At 34.5% G+C, this 20,656-nt stretch overlaps 1 protein-coding gene across 3 annotated transcripts in view; it reads right to left on the minus strand.

Annotated features, from left to right (window-relative positions):
• Nucleotides 1-20,656, minus strand: part of LOC147070482 (monocarboxylate transporter 14-like) — a 167,127-nt gene that overhangs the window by 17,145 nt on the left and 129,326 nt on the right. The gene's annotated exons all lie outside the window — the stretch shown is intronic.

Raw genomic sequence — 20,656 nt, forward strand, 5'->3', positions numbered from 1 at the left:
AATAATATTTTATAATATCGAAAAAAAGCTACCATTATCAATAGTTAAATATTATTCCAATATAGTAGGTATAAAAAACAGAGGTTTGTATATTTTGTTCGCTATTTCGACGAACTTTTGGATTTTTTTACCATGATTTATAAAAAACAAAAACACTGAAGATTGTATAAATAAACAAACAGTAATAAAATATTTAATATTCATTGAAATATAGATGTCTTTCAAAACAATATGAAAATATTATCTTAAACCCCTGCGATTTGTTGTGTTCCATTCAAGTTTCCTGATTCTGGAAATAAATGAGAAATAAGCGACACACTCTACGCTTCGTAGAACCATAGAGCGGAATGCACAATCTAAGATTTCGTTCCTAAGGATAAGTCGCCGAAAAGCATGACTTAACTATAGACAATCCTGAGTATAGAGTTAAGGAATCCTTAACCATAGACTACTTTTGTTATGAACACGCCCTCTTCTGTATTACCATTTACCACTGACAGCTGCTGTCAAAATAAATTCGCATGTCTATAACACAGTCCATACACTCAAATTCATTTGACAATGTATCTCAATATGGATATTGATAGTGTTAATTCGTTTGGCATGTACTTGCAGAATATTATTTTATTTTTATACGCCAGCCCGCAGAAATACAAAATACCAGATGAAGAATGACACTTGATGCTAGTGTTACCATGTAAAAAAAAATTTTGTGGTGCCTGTGGAATCACGTATAATGACTTATAACGGAAACATAAGAGTATTATAATTAAATATTAATATGTATTTATAGTTATTGCATTTATAAAATGCAGTTGTCATATTTTTGTCATCGTTTCACGATTATAAAATAATTTACCAAATTTACCTAACGAGAATTTTTAAATATGGTATTATTTTCAATAAAAATGATCTTAACTAAGGACAGTGTTTCTGCATAGTGTTTTCTGCTAAGGAAATTTTAGTCATGACAAATGTTTCTGCATTCCGCTCATAGCCAAGCTCTCTCTCTCTCTCTACAAGCATTATTGGGAACAGAATAGAGTAAGAAACTTTACTATCGGAGATAACTTACGTTATAATATATATTTTATACACTTGATGTTTACGCTATGATATTTAATATAGTTTAATTAAAAAAATGTTTATATTTCAGGCTAGACTCTTGCGACAGTGACCCAATTAGATAATAAATACTCCATAGACACGTTAGTATAGTGACTAGGGAATCTAATCCCGAGCCAAAATTCTGATCCCGGGATTTCGGGATTACAATTTGATAATCCTGGGATTGGCATTTTTTTCCATAGTTAATATAAAATTTTTATATTTACAGATAGCATTGATAAAATCGGTCAAAAATAAATCTAGTATAATTTATACTATTTAAGACATTTATTGTTGTTATTGTGTACGTTCAATCTTGGAAATACATAAGTTTAATGGAGTAAATAATATTGTAATATAAATAATAATGTGAATTTAATATGAGATTGCTGTTTCTGATGTAAAGACTTAATAAATGGGTTAGCAAGATTTAAAATAGTAAAGCAAATCATGGTGTATGCCGTATGGCCTTTCCGATTCATAAATCTAATTGGTCAGCCAAATATGAAACAGCCGCAAAACGTATGAGATCATGGTGGAATTACTTTGTTAAAAGTGCGAAGCATTGTTTTTTCCAATCTTTCTCATATTTATTAATTTATGTGAAAAAATAAAATGAATCGGCAACTTACACATGGGTATTTAATCAAACTTCATTCAAATTCAGGTTATTTCTAATGTAGTTATTTGTTATTAAAAATATTTTTCTGTTATATTTTCGTTTTTATTTTATTTTCCATAAAAATCGATAAAAAAAATTAATCCCAAAAGTTTCGGGATTATGCTTACCAATCCCGGGATTCATAGGTATCGAAAATAGCTCGGTATCCCGGGATTGGAATCCCTAATAGTGACAATAATCTATGCCAAGATTGCCAAGGTCACTTGGTCAAAGACACCAATATGTCGATCTTACCGTAATTTTAAAATGAATAATATTATTAATAATTATTACCACATAAGGGCATATTATAGGTCATATTGATAAATAAACGACTCGTATTCGTAACGGCACAACTTTACTATGACAATCACTGAAAGAGCAGTAGAATTAATAAGTATTATTATTATCGATGTAATAGAGTTAGCTAAAAACCTCAAATGGAAATGGGCTGAACACATAGCTCGAAGACGGTACCAAGAGGTACAAAACGTCCGAAAGACCTAGAGGCCGCTGGATCGATGGAATGATAAAGTTCTGTGGAAGTATGTGGCAACGCAACGCACAAGACCGAGAGAAGTGGAATCAGCTTGGAGAGGCCTTCATCCAGCAGATTCAGGCTGATGATGATGACGATGTCATAAATGGTAGAGATCTATGAAGGTGTGGGTGCGGATTCGATCCCGCGTCTGGCAAAAATTACACGCTATTTTTCAATTGCTGATCCAAATCTCGATTGATTGATTGAAGATTGAAGATTGATCCAAAATCATGACCTTATGGATACCTCGCATTTACCATCGAGTTTCTTTAAGTACTTTGTCACGCAAACTACTCTGCTTGATGCTAAGTCAAAGGAAATTTTTGCTGGCTGAGAAAAATGCCTTATTGAAAACAATTATTTTACCCGTCTACCCGCATCGGGTAATGTTTATTTAAATTCGAATTTTGAATCAAGGCTGTGGTGTTTCAGATGAATACTCATGGGTTGGGGGAATGGATAATAGTCATTCTTTGCAAAAGGTCTAATAATAAATTTAATGCGGACGCCTATAAAATACATGGTCCACTTAGGCGGGAAATTAGTGATTTTTTATAACTTAGTTTTATTATACTCGCGAAAGAATTATCAGCAGCAATAATGCCTTGGCATTTTAAAACCGCATATGACTCTATTGATAGAGAAGCTCTCTGGAATATATTGAAAGAATTTGAAATACCGTCAAAACTTTTAATAATATAAAAGTATGCATGGACGGATCCAGAAGTAGAATACATATGCAAGGCAGTATATCAGAATCTTTTGAGGTGACAGCAGGACTAAGACAAGGCGACTCCCTATCACCAATGCTGTTCAACTTAGCTTTAGAGAAAGCCGCTAGAGAAGCTCTGAAAGCAGAAGGTGGAGTTACCCTGAATGGGTCCCATAAAATATTGGGCTACGCAGATGATTTGGTGGTGCTCGGAGAATCTGAAGAAGAAGTCAGAGATATTTTCACTCCTCTGGAGGACACAGCGAAAAGGTTGAACCTACGAGTAAATGTGGGAAAGACCAAGTATTTGAAAATGACAAGAGGCATTGAACCCTCTGGAAACATTGGAATAAGAAACTCCTCGTTCGAGAGAACCTCTCTCTTCAAGTACTTGGGCTCCAACATTACCTCTAAAAATGAAATGTCCCTAGAGCTCTCTGACCGACTGAGAAGTGGAAATGCAGCGTACTTCGCGCTGAGTCGTCTGTTCAGGTCCAAAATGCTGTCCATCAAAACGAAATTCCGGGTGTATAACGTGGTCATCAAGCCAATCGTCATGTATGGATGTGAAACGTGGGGTTTAACAGAAAAATAAGAAAAGGCGCTCCAAGTGTTTGAAAACAGAATCCTCCGGAGAATACTTGGACCCGTCAATGAGAACCACCGGTGGCGCATCCGCACAAACGCTGAGCTCTTCGACCGATACCAACCTAGAATCACTAATATTCTGAGGTCAAGAAGGCTCAGATGGGCGGGCCACGTTGTACGATCTGAAAGATCTAGAACTCTCTATAGGATTTACAAAGGCACACCAGCTGGCACTCGACCTCTTGGCCGCCCTCGACGGAGATGGGCGGACAACATTCAAAGGGATGCGGAAAGGCTGGGGATAGTCAACTGGGAAGAGAGAGCGCTGGACAGAGATGCCTGGAGAAACGTTGTGCATTGAAGTTAAATTCCCTCCACCAAAACCCGCCCCGTACCACCCTCGGTCTTAATCGAGAGTATCACGGGACCCATCAATTGGTGATGTGAAGCATCTAAAAATTGGCCTGGGAGTGTCCTGGGAGAAGATGCCCAAGACTTAGGTTGCTACGCTCAAAGTGAGCTCTGACTGAGTTTACTGAGTTTACTCTAATGCAAAGTGCCAGGGAGAGAAAAAGCACATGGAATTTACTTTAAAGAAAAAGAAGCTACTATTTAATATAACAAAGAACGAAGCTAATCATACAGGCAGCAAAATTTATGTGAAGAGATCTTCACGCCCGTAGTAAGACGCCGCAAATTTTTTGAATGCAAGATAGTTGGCCTTAGTAGCAACCAGGTCGGACGGGCCGATAGGTCCAACAGCTGGTTGGACCGACCTGAGCATTTCCTCTCGTTCGGAGCACATACTCAGACACTCCCATAGGATGTGATTGGCATCCTGTACCTCCCATCCGCATGGACATGTCGGATGGCTTACAAGTCCAAGCTCAAAGAGCCTGCCAGCGAAACCACCATGACCAGTCACAAATTGACTGGTGTAATGGTCTGGAGTCAAATACTTGGTTATCTCCATTCGCCACTGAATGTCTGGAAAAAAGCTGTATGTGTGCCGGCCCTTGGTGGATTCGTCCCACTTTCGCTGCCAGGTCTTAATGGCCGCATCTAGCGACATGAGTCTAATTTTGCGCTTCAGTAGTGCTAATCCCTCGCCGGCTCGTCGAGGGGGGGGGGACGAGATGAAAATCACAAACGTTGTGCAGTCGGCCATGCACCTGAACGGCCCCTAGCGCCAGTTTAATAATAATAACAATAATAATAATGCCTTGACAGAGTATTTGACATCGGCCATCGAATACAAATCCAAGCCAAATCAAAATAAATACCACTTCTAATGGAGTTCAACGGACTTGGTTATCATCGTCAATTCTTCCTCGCACTACAGCGATGCTATAAGAGCGATGTACGCGTTACATGGCAAAAACTGTTGGATATGACACGACCCTGTACTTACCTTACTCTCCGAGGTTGGAGATGATGGTCATAATAGAACGAAAGTGAATTCAATCGTTCGTTTCTGCATGTAATAGCGCCTGTACACGTCCATGGATTTATTTGCAGCAATAGTGAGCATTTTAAATTATCGTGACAGTAACTGTTTACACGTAAAAGTGCTGACTGTCTAGCCAATCTCATTATTCAAGAGTAAACGAGAAGCGTTGATAGTACTATTTGACAGGTCGTGAAGATCGGTTAACCTCAAAATGAATCTGTGCAGTGTAGTTTGTGTGTTTTGCCGGCAGGTTCGCACTATCGCTCTACTGCGCAGGCGCAGATCCCAACTGTCGCATGAAAATTCAGAAGCTTCCGAACCTTTTTGATCCATGCATGCAACCTTGCAACTTGCACGACAATAAGTATTTACACGTGCATTTTCTAGTTATGACCGCGATAATAAGTAGTCAGCAGTATATCCATGCACGTGTAAACGGAGTATAAAACTTAAAGAATATTCCGTGGCGGGTTTAGTGACGTAGAGGTCGGACACACAGGCTGGCAATGTAATTTCAATTTTCCAAATAAATCGATGTATTCAAACAATTCATTATTTTAATTTTGTATAAATAATGCAAACACGTTTTAATTGAAACAGTCTCCGTTCTTACATATCACAATACATACAGCAGTACACCAGCCAATTTAGTATTCGGAAAAGAGCTTTCATGAATTTATAATATTAAAACGAAGTAGGTGAATTACAATAATGAAGGTATATTTCGCACCGTGAGTGTAAAACCAAAGCATCTGCAAATTTTTCAATTTCGAGATTAAATGCAAAACAACTGCAAAAGTCGTGAACATGATAATGTAAAAGTGAAGAAAATGAAAGAACATGCAATATAATGTAGCTATAAACCAAATATTATGGTTTTTTTTTAGAAACTCTATTTGTCCTAACAAAACGAAGACTTTAAACCCTAATATATCCAAAATATGTCTTTTGCAGATGCCTTGGTTTTACACTCACGGTGCGATTAATCAAAGCATTTTAAAATCTACATATTATATAAACTTCCATTTACACGATGTGACGTTAGCGCCGCAGGCAAAAAATCTCTTTAGCACGAAATCTACCATCAAATATGTGTGTGATATTCGTAATATCTGCCTTAATTTTCTGTCTCTAAACAACGCATGACCCGCCTGTATTAATCTACCAAATTACAAATATAGGAATTTTATTATGTTTTGGGTAATATTTTATACTCAGTTTGTGAGAAATACGTATCTTTTTATTTAAATTTCAATATAGTTTAATAATAATTATTGTGAGACTGGTTTTAAATCTTCGGAGGCTCGGAGAGTCGAAAAACGCGCCGTTGACTATATTATTGACAACCTGTCGTCATATGAGTGAATGAATCGTAATATTTGTATTATGTTGATCCGGTGCACTTATATGGTGATTTGTGAGAAGAATTAAAATAATAATTAAATAAAGATAATGTTACGGTTACATTCTTTGGCAGATATCAAAATGTCATTCACTATTACGCATTTCTGATAAACTTTTGGTTCATGGACACAGTTTATTTTCGACAACCCGTTTTGTTTTTGTTTTTATCAATATCATTGTTTTGTTAATGAAATAATAATAATATCTGATTATGTCACTTATTAATTTTGAAATTTCTTTCCCCGGTCTCTAGTTTCATTCGCCAAGGACTGATATGCAACAACAATTATATCGACAACTGAATGCATGACAGTAAAAACATTTAAGTGCTGTCAACATTCAGTATTATAAGAAGTAGTATTCTCGTACCTTTCTCTTATTTGTGGCTGATGTATTTGCTCGTGAGTTTTATAGTTGTGATTCCTCGCAGAACTTCTTGGTTCTTTCCCATTCGTCACATGGCGTCGACTAGGTATCTGACTTTATACATGTCCATGTCGCGGAGAAGACTGGACGTTATAACTATTATAAGTAATATAAGTAAGGCTGACTCTGCCTCTGTTGGTGCCAGTAGCGAAGGATGGAGGTAGGCTGTTAAGATTCGCCATAAATAGTGCACATTAAACTTTGTTAGTCATACGTAAGTATTTGTTTTTATTGAACTAAGACAACAATTTACAGATGGTGTTTTTAAAAATCAATTAAACCCTGCCCAAACCAAACCATAATAGTTTGACATACTTTGGACGATAGACAGAAGAAGAAGAATTGGTCACCTTGTCAACGGATCGTACTCTAAAAATTAAATTTTCTGAAATAACTATGGAGGAATTTTGGATTTCTGTCCAAGACGAATACCCAGCTCTCTACATGAGGGCACTGAAAATCTTTTTACAGTTTTCAACATCATATTTTTTGTGTGAGCTCGGTTTTTCAACAATAACTAATATAAAAACTAAAAACGAGAAAAACTTACGAATTTAGAAAAAGAATTGGGGATATGAAATATTCGACCTAATATTTCTGAAATCTGCAAATTCCGACAAGCTCAGGAATCACATTAAGTAATTGATTTTCACATCAAATAAATTCCATTTTGTTAAGGGTAATTTTAGTTTAGAGTTTTTTCCATATCTATACATAATATATTTTCTTTAATATTTTTTTCTTTGACTGATGTAATCTGTTTAATTTGTAATAAAAGTTATGTCCGCATTTTTTTTATGATCAAAAGTGCACCGTGACTTCGAAAACGTTAAGAACCACTGGTCTACGGCATAATATTACGATATCAAAAATTTCATAAAAATGATTTTGGAATTTAACAATTTAAATTAAATATATTGAATCGAAGTGGGAGTGGAGTAGATGGGTGACAATATTTTAAATTCTAATAATTAGGTAGGTACTGTTTCCACGATTTTCCCGCTAAAAACTTCCACCTAATCTACTCAATTCTAATTCAGAAATGTTAACTATGTCAAATATTTTTCTACCCATTGACAAGATTTTTGTACTTACTTCTATAGGTTACATAGACACGGTAAAAGCGCCTTGCAGTTTAGCTGCAATTTGTTTGATAGCAAACAGACATTGCAACACACAATTCCAATACATCCGCGAATCGTCTATAGTGCCACAGTAATATATAGAATTAACTATACTAGAGCTGTATAGCTTACTGTGTGAGTGAAAAACGTGTGGAATCAAACAGTGTGTACGTGGTAAATACGGTGATATACTTCTTTTGACATTATATGTAATTAAATATGATATGTCGATAATTAGCGGGTATTACGTTCGCGCAAGGCCTCCAAATAGTGTCCCAAGAAGCCACACTAAATTAAAGCGTTAAGAGCATACATAAGTGAAACGGCAAACAATTTTCAACAGTAGGTGGAACGAAATTTCGCAGTCGTCGACAATCGGAGACTGACAGTCGAGGTGTGAGCACGTCAATTTGTTTTGTGATGGCGTCGGAGGAATATATTTTTAAATCGTGTAAAGATGACTAAAAAACGTTCCGCATGTAGGTACTTGAAAAAGAAAACACGTCAATGAATATATTATTATTATTACGAATATAATAATAAACATAACATTAAAAGGACGCATGTTGAATTTTCATGACAAATTATATTTCGTTCGGCTCGCGTCATTTGCACAATCCGCGCATCGCCTAGTCACGATCTTTTTAGACCATGCCTCAGCTGAAGTCTGAAGTATAGCCTTAAAAATTAACAAATCATGTGATCAATTCTCTGTGTTTCGTTACGGAGTGTCACAAAAAGACACTTCAAATTAACGAACAGATGTAAAAGAAAAAAAAAGAAATAATGAAAATTCAAAAGCATTCCGTTATCACAATGAAAAAATTGGCTTTGCTTGTGTCAAAATTTTGTTTGGTAATTAATATAACAGTCAAATATTTTCATTCTCGTTTGCATTACAAAGGAATACGGTTGCTTGGTATGTGCCTACTTAGTACATTGTACAAAGTTATTGTATTACATTATGTTTTACTTTGTATTTGCATACCGAATAGCTAAAACATTTGAATGAATCGACTGTGTACTTTAATAATAATGTATTGTGTTTCGAAAAAAAAACAAATGGAAACGAGAAAACATAGCAAGCCAATCAGCCAATTTAAGTACCTAGTAACCAGGGCTTCCAACCGGAAACTGGAAAAACCGTTATGTTTTATCGGAACGAAAACCGGAACCGAACCGGAAAAAAAATCGGTTTTTTTCGATTTGGTACATGTTCAAACACGCGTTTTTTTAATTTATGGCTACGGCCGTGCGGTGCAGCAGATCCATTGGTTTCGGAGAGTGGCGCCGGGATTCCGGCTTTCTTTTCCATATCTTTGTATCAGTGGCGAAAGGTGGAGATAGGCTGTTAAGATCAGCCATAAATAGTTCACACTAAACTTTGTAAGTCATACGTATTTGTTTTCATAGACTACAATAATTTGACAGTGTTGTTAGGTTTTAAAATTCAAATAAACCCCGCGAAACCAAACATACATATTAGTAAAAAAAATACTCGTGTATCTATAAAATATCTAAAATTATGCAATTAAATCATACATAACTTTGAATATTTTATAGATAGAATAATATTTTTTATATATTATAGTTTGGCTTAACGGCCCACGTGCTCGTCGTAGGTCAAAATTGAGTTTTTATCGTATTTTCAAACCATGATCCTGGACACTCCACGTTGTAGATAATCTATTTATATAATTTTGAAGCCTTATTATCCTTTATAGTTATTTTAAACATTTTATGACTGCATAAAGTATTTTTGTTACATAAAATAGTATTCTTTTAAACCTCTCGCTCTAATGTTTTAGAATATAGTCATATTTCGGTACATAACTGTGCAGTGGTGTTAAGATTTTTTATATTTATTAATTTTTAAACGCATTTATAAAACCATTAGTATAATTTATTACGAGATAACTTTTGTAAAATATTCACGATAAAAAATTATATTGATAATCTCTGTGATCCCAAATTTGACAAGAATTAGGCATTTTATTATTCAAAAAATCGGCAAGATTAACACATTTGAAGATGATTCTAAAGATACTTATTATAAGCTATGTCTTTGACCATTCAAATGTGATAAACATCTTATGAATAATGATTGCTTTATAATAATTATTGACCTAAGAATAAGGTAGTGTTTTTTTGAAATACGCCATTTCTTTTGTCATTCCCCAGTGGTTAAGCTACAACATACGGCCGTAGCCATAAATTGACAAACTATAATTGAAGTAGGGAGTAAAATGATATTGACGCGCGTGTTTGAACATGTACCGTTTAAAAAATAAATAAAAAAAAATTCGGTTAGGTAGGTAGGTTAGGCCTCATTCGACGAAATGTTAACACTAATTATTTAAAAAAAAAAAAATAGCAAAGAGCACTCCGATGCGTATTGTATAGTAAAACAAAGTGGTCTATAGTCAGTACACAGTTACATACTGTTTTTACCACGTTATTCTTAGCTCGTATTCTTGTTTGTCCGGTGGTTGTTTATCCAGTACAAATCTTGCAATCGATTTTTAACAAACTTACCGACTAGCTAGACATTTGAAACTTTTAGAATATATCAGAACACGATGCCAATGCATTCTTTTAATACTTTTAGCCATCTTTAAATAGAATTGGATTCATTTTCAGTCAATTCTGTTTTGTATGAAGAGTTATTTCGGAAGAAATCCGTAATCCAATCCACTATTATTGGTTGCTAAGGGAGTGGTCCTAGCAACTAAATTATTAATATATACGTGCGTTACTATGGAAATCAAAAATATATTTCAGTATTCTATATTTGTTTATTTGTTTGTTGCAAAATAGCAAAAAAAATGATTTGTTGACAATTGCCTTATTTATCCTAAAATATTAATACATAGAATTGTCAAGTTTATATGATTCAACAGAAAATTTAAAAACGTGGTACTTATATAAAAAGTTCTTTTTATCTTCTAATTATTATGTATTATTTCTTCAAAATCTCAGTAAGTACTTGATAATATTTTTAGTTACCTTGTGACTGTCATCGCGTGCATCCCTAGTGGTTAACAGTCCGGGTACGTTGAAAAGCATCCCTTGAACCTAACAGGCCATTTCCCAAGGCCACTGCCGAACTAAATATAGAACGTCTTTATAGCTGAACTTTAGCTGAATTTCTTTGCCGCTTCGCTATCTCGGTTGCGCTATTATAATCTTGTTTGCCATGGTCAAGGTATTGATTTTCACCTATTCTTAATGCTTTTTGCACCTGTAAATAGGCATAAACGAGGTTAAACAGCCCTTAGAAAATTTGCTCGCATAATATGTAGGTATAAATTAGAACAGGGTTGGCGAACCTTTATGCGTATGCGTCCCAAAATTTTCCGAATATTATTTTTCAACTGTCTGACGTGCCGAGCAGTTGTAACGAAAAAGTAGCTTTTTAAAAAATCTATCGAAGTGAAGGAGGTTACTTGGGGTAGCCTTCACTCTGCCCAGAGAGAAGCAGAGAACTGAGTGGGGTGAAGTCTTGGTCACTCAGAAGATAACTGAATTTCAAGGTGGTCACATCAACTACGAGGGAACGACCAAGAAGAGAGATAATATCTTCATTATATATTTAAATTACTTTCAATACGTCAGAATTCAATTTGAAATTCTATCAATTTCAGTCGATATAATTCGATCAATAAAGATTTATTACCGTTATTATAACATAAACATATTTAGAGAAAAAAATCAGTGATCATTTTTAAGTTGAAGTATTAAAAAAACGTAATAATATTGTTCTTTCATCTAAAATCTTTCCCGAGTAAATAAAGCTCTTGAGCTTGAAATAAAGCTCGGCAAATTGAGAGAGAGAGAGAGCTTTGACTCTGAAATAATCACAGCGTTATGACGTCTCCATCTGCGTGTTGTTATACCTACCTACCTACGACTGTTTACCTACCTACGTGCGGAGAAAGAAATTCCGCCAATTCTAAAGATAAACAAAGTCGCCCTGGCTCGGGTCCCGCCAGAGGCGGTACCGTCACCTGACGTCTATCTCATGTTGTGGAATCACGAGACGAGATAATTTTGTCAAGCATACCAGACAAGATTTAAATTATACAATGTTAAAGCGATGCTTTAACGTCCGTTACCGTTTGCATTAATTCATCCATATACCCCGTTTACATGTACACGTAGGTACGTATTATCGCGACTAAAACAAGAAAATGCACGTGTAAACATATAGTACCTATCATGCAAGATCACATGCATGAATCAAGAAAGTTCGGAAGCTTCAGAAATTTCACGTGACAGTTGGGATTTGTTCGATATCTGCGCCTGTGCAGTAGAACGATAATAAAGAACGTGCCAGTAAAAAAACGAACTACACCGCGCAGACTCATCTTGAGGTTAACCGACTTGCACGACCTGTCAAATAGTCCTATAAAAAATGACAACATCGCGCCTTGCTTACTCTTGAAGAATGAGATTGGCGAGATAGTCAGCATTTTTACGTGTAAACACTGTAAACAGTAGTTATTATCGCGATAGTTTAAAATACATACTAAAGTGCGGCAAGTATACCTATGCACGTATAAAATGGTCCATGTGCAGATGAGGCGGTAGCTTAGTCAGAGAGAAAAACCCGTCTTTTTTTTTTAAGTCCTGGCTCATTCGGGTTAACTTCTTACTTTTTTATGTTTTCGTAATCATAAGATTACATTAACCGGACTGAAGATACAGCTGCTCTAGTATAGATAGGTGCATAGTTCTTGATTTCCATTCTTGAGTCATTCTTGAGACTCCTTTACTTGAGGTTAGGGAATCCAATCCCGAGCCAAAATTCTGATCCCGGGATTTCGGGATTAAAATTTGACAATCCCGGGATCCCGGGACTGGTCCCGGGATCGACATTTTTTTCCATTGTTATTATAAAAATTTTATATTTACAAATAACATTGATAAAATCGGTCAAAAATAAATCTAGTATAATTTATACCATTTAAGACATTTATTGTTGATATTGTATACGTTCAATCTCGGACGTACATAAGTTTAATGGAGTAAATAATATTGTAATATAAATAATAATGTGAATTTAATATGAGATTGCTGTTTCTGATAGTAAAGACATAATGAATGGATTAGCGAGATTTAAAATAATAAAGCAAATAATCATGGCGTACTTATGGCCTTTCCGCTTTATAAATCTAATTAGTCAGCTAAATATGAAACTGCCGTAAAACGTATGATATCATGGTGGAATTACTTTGTTAAAAGTGCGAAGCATTGTTTTGTTCCAATCTTTCTCATTATTAATAATTTATGTGAAAAAAATCAAATGAATCGGCAACCTACACATGGGTATAAATCAAATTCATTCAAACTCAGTTTATTTCTAATGTAGTTATTTTTTATTAAAAGTATTTTTTCTGTTATATTTTCGCTTTTATTTTATTTTCCATAAAAATTGATAAAAAAAATCAATCCCGAAATCCCGGGATTAGGTTTATCAATCCCGGGATTCATAGGTATCGAAAATAGCTCGGGATCCCGGGATTCCGGGATTCGGGATCCCGGGATTGGAATCCCGGGATTGGAATCCCTACTTGAGGTTGTATGGATACTATCCGTGGCTTTATCCAACTGACTTTCTCTTAGGCATGCTTACATACTGCAGTCTGCAATTTAGAAGAAATCTTTATTTAGCTACGTATTTTTTTCGACTTATACAAGGTATAAATGAGAACTCTGCCATTTTAGGCAGTGTTGACCTGTGTGTCCCTAATAACTATCTTAGAAATAGAGACCATCAGTTGTTTATTCTCCCAAGGTGCAGAACCAACCTGCCACTGGTAATGCCAATTGGGAGAGTGATAACTATGTTCAACGAAATTGCTTCGGGTGTTGATATATTCCACCTACGTGAGAATGAGTTTAGGTGGATGTTGTTTTATAAATTCTTAAAATAGGGTCTGCTTAACTCATCCGGTGTACTTCCTTGTACCTATCTAATTCATCTACTGATATATCTCTTTTTTTATGTAATACTGTTATATTTATATATCTTTGTTTCTAAATGTCATGTTGTGAACGTCTTAAACTTATAATTTATAATGTCCACAATATGTTAAAAAAATAAATGAATTAAATGAATAGTATTTAGTTTAAATACATAAAAATTCTAAATAAAACTTTCAATAAAAACACAATACCGTAGTAGAAATGTCAACTCTTCGCTTCAAATGCTCTTGACCTAAACCGCAAATATAACAATACGAGTTACGACCTGAACTAATAACGTTTATCGATTTCTTGTTTGTATACCGATATTTTCATATTATCCATCGTTTAGTTCTTCAGATAAGTATTGAATTCTCATAAAACAATATAATTTAATACTTCCGCCACCGGTTGTTTTGCGCTAAGTAGGTTCCCACAAAAATAGTTTCTGTAGTGAAACCAAAATTTTCCGCGTTATTATGAAAGTTGAAAAAGCGTAATATCACTGATAGTGGGTAGGGAAAACCAGCGTTGCCAACTCAGCGTTTTTCTTGCCAGATCTAACATTTTTGAATAGACATCTGACGTACGGCGCAAACAGTTTAACATTTCTTATAAAACGTTAGAATATTAACACCAGACTAACTTGTAAATGTAAATGTTAATCATCATGCAGGCCTTATGTACCCCATACCTCAACAATAAATTTAAATTATACATAATTTGAAGACATCTCATGCATATTATACACACTACAAAAAATCGGTTCCATGACAAAACAGAACAGTGACAAAACAGAACATGACAAAACAGAACAACGATAAATATAACTATGACCTTTCGGGAAAAATATAAATTTAATAATGAAATTGTCCTATCTCTATTATGTTGATAGATTTTTAATAGCACAGATTTTAAATACGCCATAATAAATCAAATTATATACCTAATTTCTGCATTCCTACTCGCTAGAAAGCCTCAAATAAACGGGACTTAACTCAGTGTTGCCGGCAAGCTTAGGATATATCATCTTAATCAATATAATATGTTCAAAATGATTGGGTGACTAGGTACAACAAAATAATGACCTAACCTAACCTAACATAAACTAACCTAACGTAACCTAACCTAAATAGATTCCACAAAAATTAATGTTTCATTTTCCCCCTGTTTGTTCTGTTTTGTCACTGTTCTGTTTTGTCCGGTTACCAAAAAATCATTTTGTAGAAAAAATACGACACCCAACGGGATTGGACCTGTATCTGAATCAATTAATACTTAATTCCATAAGTTCATTGTCCACATTATTTTTGAATCTATAATCGTATGTTGAGACTGAAATCTGCTTTTGGTTTAGGCAATTTATACATTATTTATTATACTATTATATATAATATGGCAAATGTCTTCATTAATTCTTATTGAAAAATACAAGATTTTCAACGCAATACTTACTATGAAACGAGATAATATATAAAATAAATAACGTAATCAAATTCCGAAGTAAATGAATTCAATACTATTTGTTTATTTACAAGTATTTTAATCGTTCATTGAACACAACCAGTTTGTTTGGAAAAACACTATCAATTGAATAAATAATCATATAATATTTAAATTACTGCAACAAACATACAAAAAACTGAATTAATTTGACATAAGGTAAATAAACATGTGACAAACGAATTTCGAATTCTAAGATGAAAACAATAAATGGTTCACAAAATGACAACAGGTTCTGTATTATTTAAATCCACGATTTATTTTCTTACTTTATGTTTAATATATTATACAGTATCTAATAAGGAAAATCCACGTGTAACTCTTTATAATATGGGTACTCAAAATTACATAAAAAATAAGACGATTTGCTACGTTATTTGTGGTGAAACAAATTGGTCCAAAATACACAATATTATTGTTTGGTTACGATATGGTGATTATAATTATTACTACGTTTTTATTAGCTCATATTCTTGTTTGACCGGTACAGATTTTTTCTTGTGCAGTACAAATTTTTTCTTGTTTGTCCAAGATTTTTAACTAACTTCCCGACTAGCTAGACATTTGAAACTTTTAGAATATATCATAACACGACGACAATGCATTCTTTTAATACTTTTGGCCATCTTTAAGCAGAATTGAATTCATTTTCAGTTAATTCTGTTTTGCACATGTCGGAAAAAAATCGTAAAAAGTAATATATTTTACTACTCACTATTATTGGTTGCTAAGTGGGTCCTAGCAACTAAATTATTAATATATACGTGCGTTACTATGGAAATCAATATGAAATGTCAAAATGACATTTCTGTATTCTATAATAATTATTTATTCAGTATTTCTATCAAGTACAATAAAAAGTTTTTATTAATACGTAGAATTGACAATTTTATATGATTCAACAGAAAATTTAAAAACGTGGTATATAAAAAGTTCTTTTTATTTTGTAATTCTTTTTCATTAAGATCACAGTGTTGGGCAACAGTTTTTTTACATGCGACGTAATCTTGCGAATCCATTCGCCCGTGCAATTGTAAATAAATTGTCCAGGTGGGGAAAGCTATACCCCGAGTTCCCTGACAAAATGTTTTATAGAACTGACTTAGGTACTCTTAGGCATGCTTACAGCTTACATATTATTATAGTTTAAAAGTTAAAACAGATCTTTGTTTTAGATGTGCATTGTTTTACGCGGTTCAATACTATTCATACTATGTACATAATATTTACTTCTTCGATTCCGAATTGTGCTATTGACATAATAATTAATTTATTAACTGAAATAACGGCTTAACGTGATTGTAATGGATTTTAAATAAAATTTTCTGTTATATCGTATGTATTTAAGATATTCATGTTGACATCTATTTCAGGCTATAAACCCATCTTCAGAACAGGAATATGAATGCCATTGCCATGCTGAAAAGATGGATTTATAGCCCGAAATAGCTGTCAACATTAATAAATCAAAAACCATAGAATTAACAAAAAAAATTCATTCTAAAACCATTAAGTATAACTTCTAAAATGTCATAATATTGTGAATATATTTAACTTATAATGTATAACGGAAATTGAAAAATACCTCCTTTTCAGCCGTCTTCCATAATTAAAACACGAAAAGTCATTTAATTAAATCAATAAACTCGAACAACACTTTAATTCGATCAAGTCAAAAAATAACAATTAAAATCCATAAACTCCATCGTGACTATTCACAACATCTCCCCACAATAGTTTTTTTTCTCCATATTATTTAGTTGGGTATTTTACACATCACACATTGTTGTCAAATAAGAGCACTGCGCCGGCTGACTTTGCATAACAATCGTAATAGATTTGAGTTTAAGAATAAATATTGTGTCTAGGGTAAAGAGAGCAGTGGAGGGAAGTTGTTACCGCGAGCGCGTCAGGCGACAGTCCCGACCTGATTGCTAGGAGGAAATTGGCAGACTGATTTTATTTGATCATATTAGAGCTGCGGAAAGTATATATTTTTATTATTTGGCAGTGCGTTGCGTGTGAGCTTTTTTCGCGATGTACGCTCGAGGAAATATATTACATATACTGTATACTATATTATCGCGTGGGTTTCATATACTTAACTACACGTATTTGTATTTGTTATTTTTTCAATTCGTATAATGTCGTTTACGTGGCTTTGAACTTATAAACACTCAAAAATAAAATTGTCGTTTTACAAAACTATCGCATTATAAATTATGTTGACAGATAAACAGACCAGTAGGTATATAGATAAATTATACTCAAATTACGATTTTTTTAAGGCTTCGGCCACATAGGCAGGTGCTTCGCTAGTCCTGAGCTAGATGCTATGCTTGTCTACTAAAAACACTACTGCCACATTGCACGCTACGTGCTTAGGTACAAATTCATTTCACATTTGGGAGCGTTCAAGTCAACAACGATATGTCACTCTCAAAACTAACCAGAAAGCTACTTCTCACAGAGAAATTATGTTTAAAATTACGAAAGTCTCAAATTCGAACTTGTTGGATGCATTCATCCCATGCGACATTATTCATGACCTCAAAATATACGGTGTTCGACGTTTATCATACTGAAGAAACATCCACCATCTTGCAAAATCCATAGACAATGGCAAAATCACTAAGTGACACAATAAAAATAGCCAACACGTTTGTTCGCCGGGAGACTTACGAGGTGACTCATAATCACGTAGCGAGGCGCGAAGCGTGCAGTGCGACCATTGCGATATAATAGTGTGCGATGGTTCACTAGGACATGTCACCTAGAACGTAGCCACCAAGCAAGGCACCTGCCTATGTGGCCGAAGCCTTACACATACATCATCGGCACCATTTCCATTTTCAAAACTTTATTTTCAATACTGAATACGCACCAAATTTAATAATGCAAGGTTTTTGAAAAGCTTCAGAAAATATACACTTGAAAAATTCATAGAAAAAACATCGACTTCTCAGACTCGAGACTCTCAAAACTCACCGGGACAGTGTGAGGTTCGAGTCCAATTTGGTCGGCCTGTTTTTTTTCCTAGATTTTTTTCTAATGCGTGTTTTATAAGGTCTTATATTATGCACGTTAAAATATTATGAAAAATTACTTCTAAATGTACGGCAGATAGGTACATACATACTAAATTCCCCTCTGGCGTTTCTCTGTTCCTTCCCCTCTCCACGAAACCATTTCGTCACCTCAATACTACAACTAGATAATTTTGATTTTCATTGTTTTTGAGATAACTATTGAATACGATTCCAGATTTCCTGCTCTACAAAATGATAAAGCTATGTAAGTCAGAAGTTAATGGAAACTGTATTAATTTTGTGTTTAAAAATATTAGATAAATTTTAAACCAATACTAGATATATCTACAATATTTTTTCATACAATTGAACATTATTTAATTGTTCCCAATTAGACAATCACAATTTTCCATTTTTATTTTAAATAATAATTATAGCCTAGATTAATGTTAATCAAGTAAAGTTTAAATTTCATTTTCCCAACAACGACCAAATCAGAGTAATCTAGTTGTAGTATTTAGGTGACGATTTGAAATTTCTTATTTGTCTGTACATTGTAAGTCGTTATGTAATGCGTTAATAACGCAAAAACTTTTGGAAAGTTATAATAGGAAGATTATAATTCGTACTGCGAAGAAGAAAAGCGACAAAAAGAGCTTATTCGCCCATAATGTTGACGAAAAAATCGTGGGGATGACAGGACAAATCCCAACTCAATGAGGAAAACATGCCATGTCATTGTATTTTATATTTTTGTTTGTATCAAGAAAGTGGGGAATAATATCTTGCAACCCTGGCAATACTATCACAATAGGCACTCCGGTAACAGCGTGAACGCCCCCACCAAACCTCGAGTTAAACTTGTCGTATTCTACAATGCCGACTGTAACGCAGTTAAGGTGACGCACCAGTGAAACGGCAAATAATTTTCAACTGTAGGCGCGACGAAATTTTGGACTCGCTCGCATTCAGTGAGAGAACGTCGAGCTAGAAACACGTCACTTTGCTTCGTGATGGCGACGGGCCAATTAATTCTTAAATCGTGTAAAGATGACTAAAAACGTTACCCATTTACTTTAAAAAGAAAACATGTCAATGAATATATTATTATTGTTACTAATAGAACAAAAGTGCCCACCACCACCCGTCATATATGCACAACCGTGGATATGCACGGCCGCTTTCTATGACGCTTTAAACGTGTCTGAAAGAAGTGATTTTAAGTGCTCATTCCGTCCCGAGACGGAGCCGCACGGGACTGATGCTGCAACCATGCACCGTAGTGCTTAAAGAAGAAAGTTAAGAAAGAAAATGTTTGTTTTTGGACTGGCCCTGCTGTCCGCTGACGTTAAACGCAATAGAACAATAAACAGAACATAAAATGGACGTATGTTGGATTTATATGACAAATAATATTTCGTTTGACAGGCGTCATTTGCACCCGCGACCCGCAATCCGCGCATCGCCTAGCAACGATCTTTTTAGACCGTGCCTCAACTGATGTACGGCCTTAACATTGCGGTATCAATATAATATCTTCCTCAGATGTATACATTTTTTTCAAACATAACTACGAAAAAATTGTATTACTGTAGGTATTATACATATATATCTACCCTTTTTTAAAGCAGTGATTTTCAACATTTCTTGGTTGGCGGGGCCCTTTGTAAAATCTGTACCGGATAACACATTAAGATACAGAAAGGTAAACATATACATCCATATACATTAGCATACCTAAGCAAAGTGGCATCCATAAGCAGATTCAAATTACCACCCTTCACTATGTGCTTGGTAGCCTCAAATTTTATGTATTTTCTACAAGGCAATTTTAAATGAATACAATATGTATTTATATTCTGATATAGACATCTCCAAAAATTTTAATAATGTTCGCGCCAAAACTTCAGTCCCTAAATAATCCATGATCCACGTACCTACACGGGACGTGACTGGCGTTTCCTACTACTATAATACTCCAATAATACGTTTCACTGGATATCAAACAAATATTTCAAAATACTTCATTGTTTAAGTTAAAACTTTCTTTTACTATATTAACAAAGGATTTATGTGAATTCTCGCGGAACCCCTGGCACTATTTGCGGAGCTCCATGGTTTTGCGAAGCTCTTGAAAAGTGAGA

This window comes from Rhyacophila brunnea, unplaced genomic scaffold (genome assembly GCF_057557595.1).
Source record: "Rhyacophila brunnea isolate RB1 unplaced genomic scaffold, BYU_Rbru_1.0 scaffold_22, whole genome shotgun sequence".
Lineage (NCBI taxonomy): Eukaryota > Metazoa > Arthropoda > Insecta > Trichoptera > Rhyacophilidae > Rhyacophila > Rhyacophila brunnea.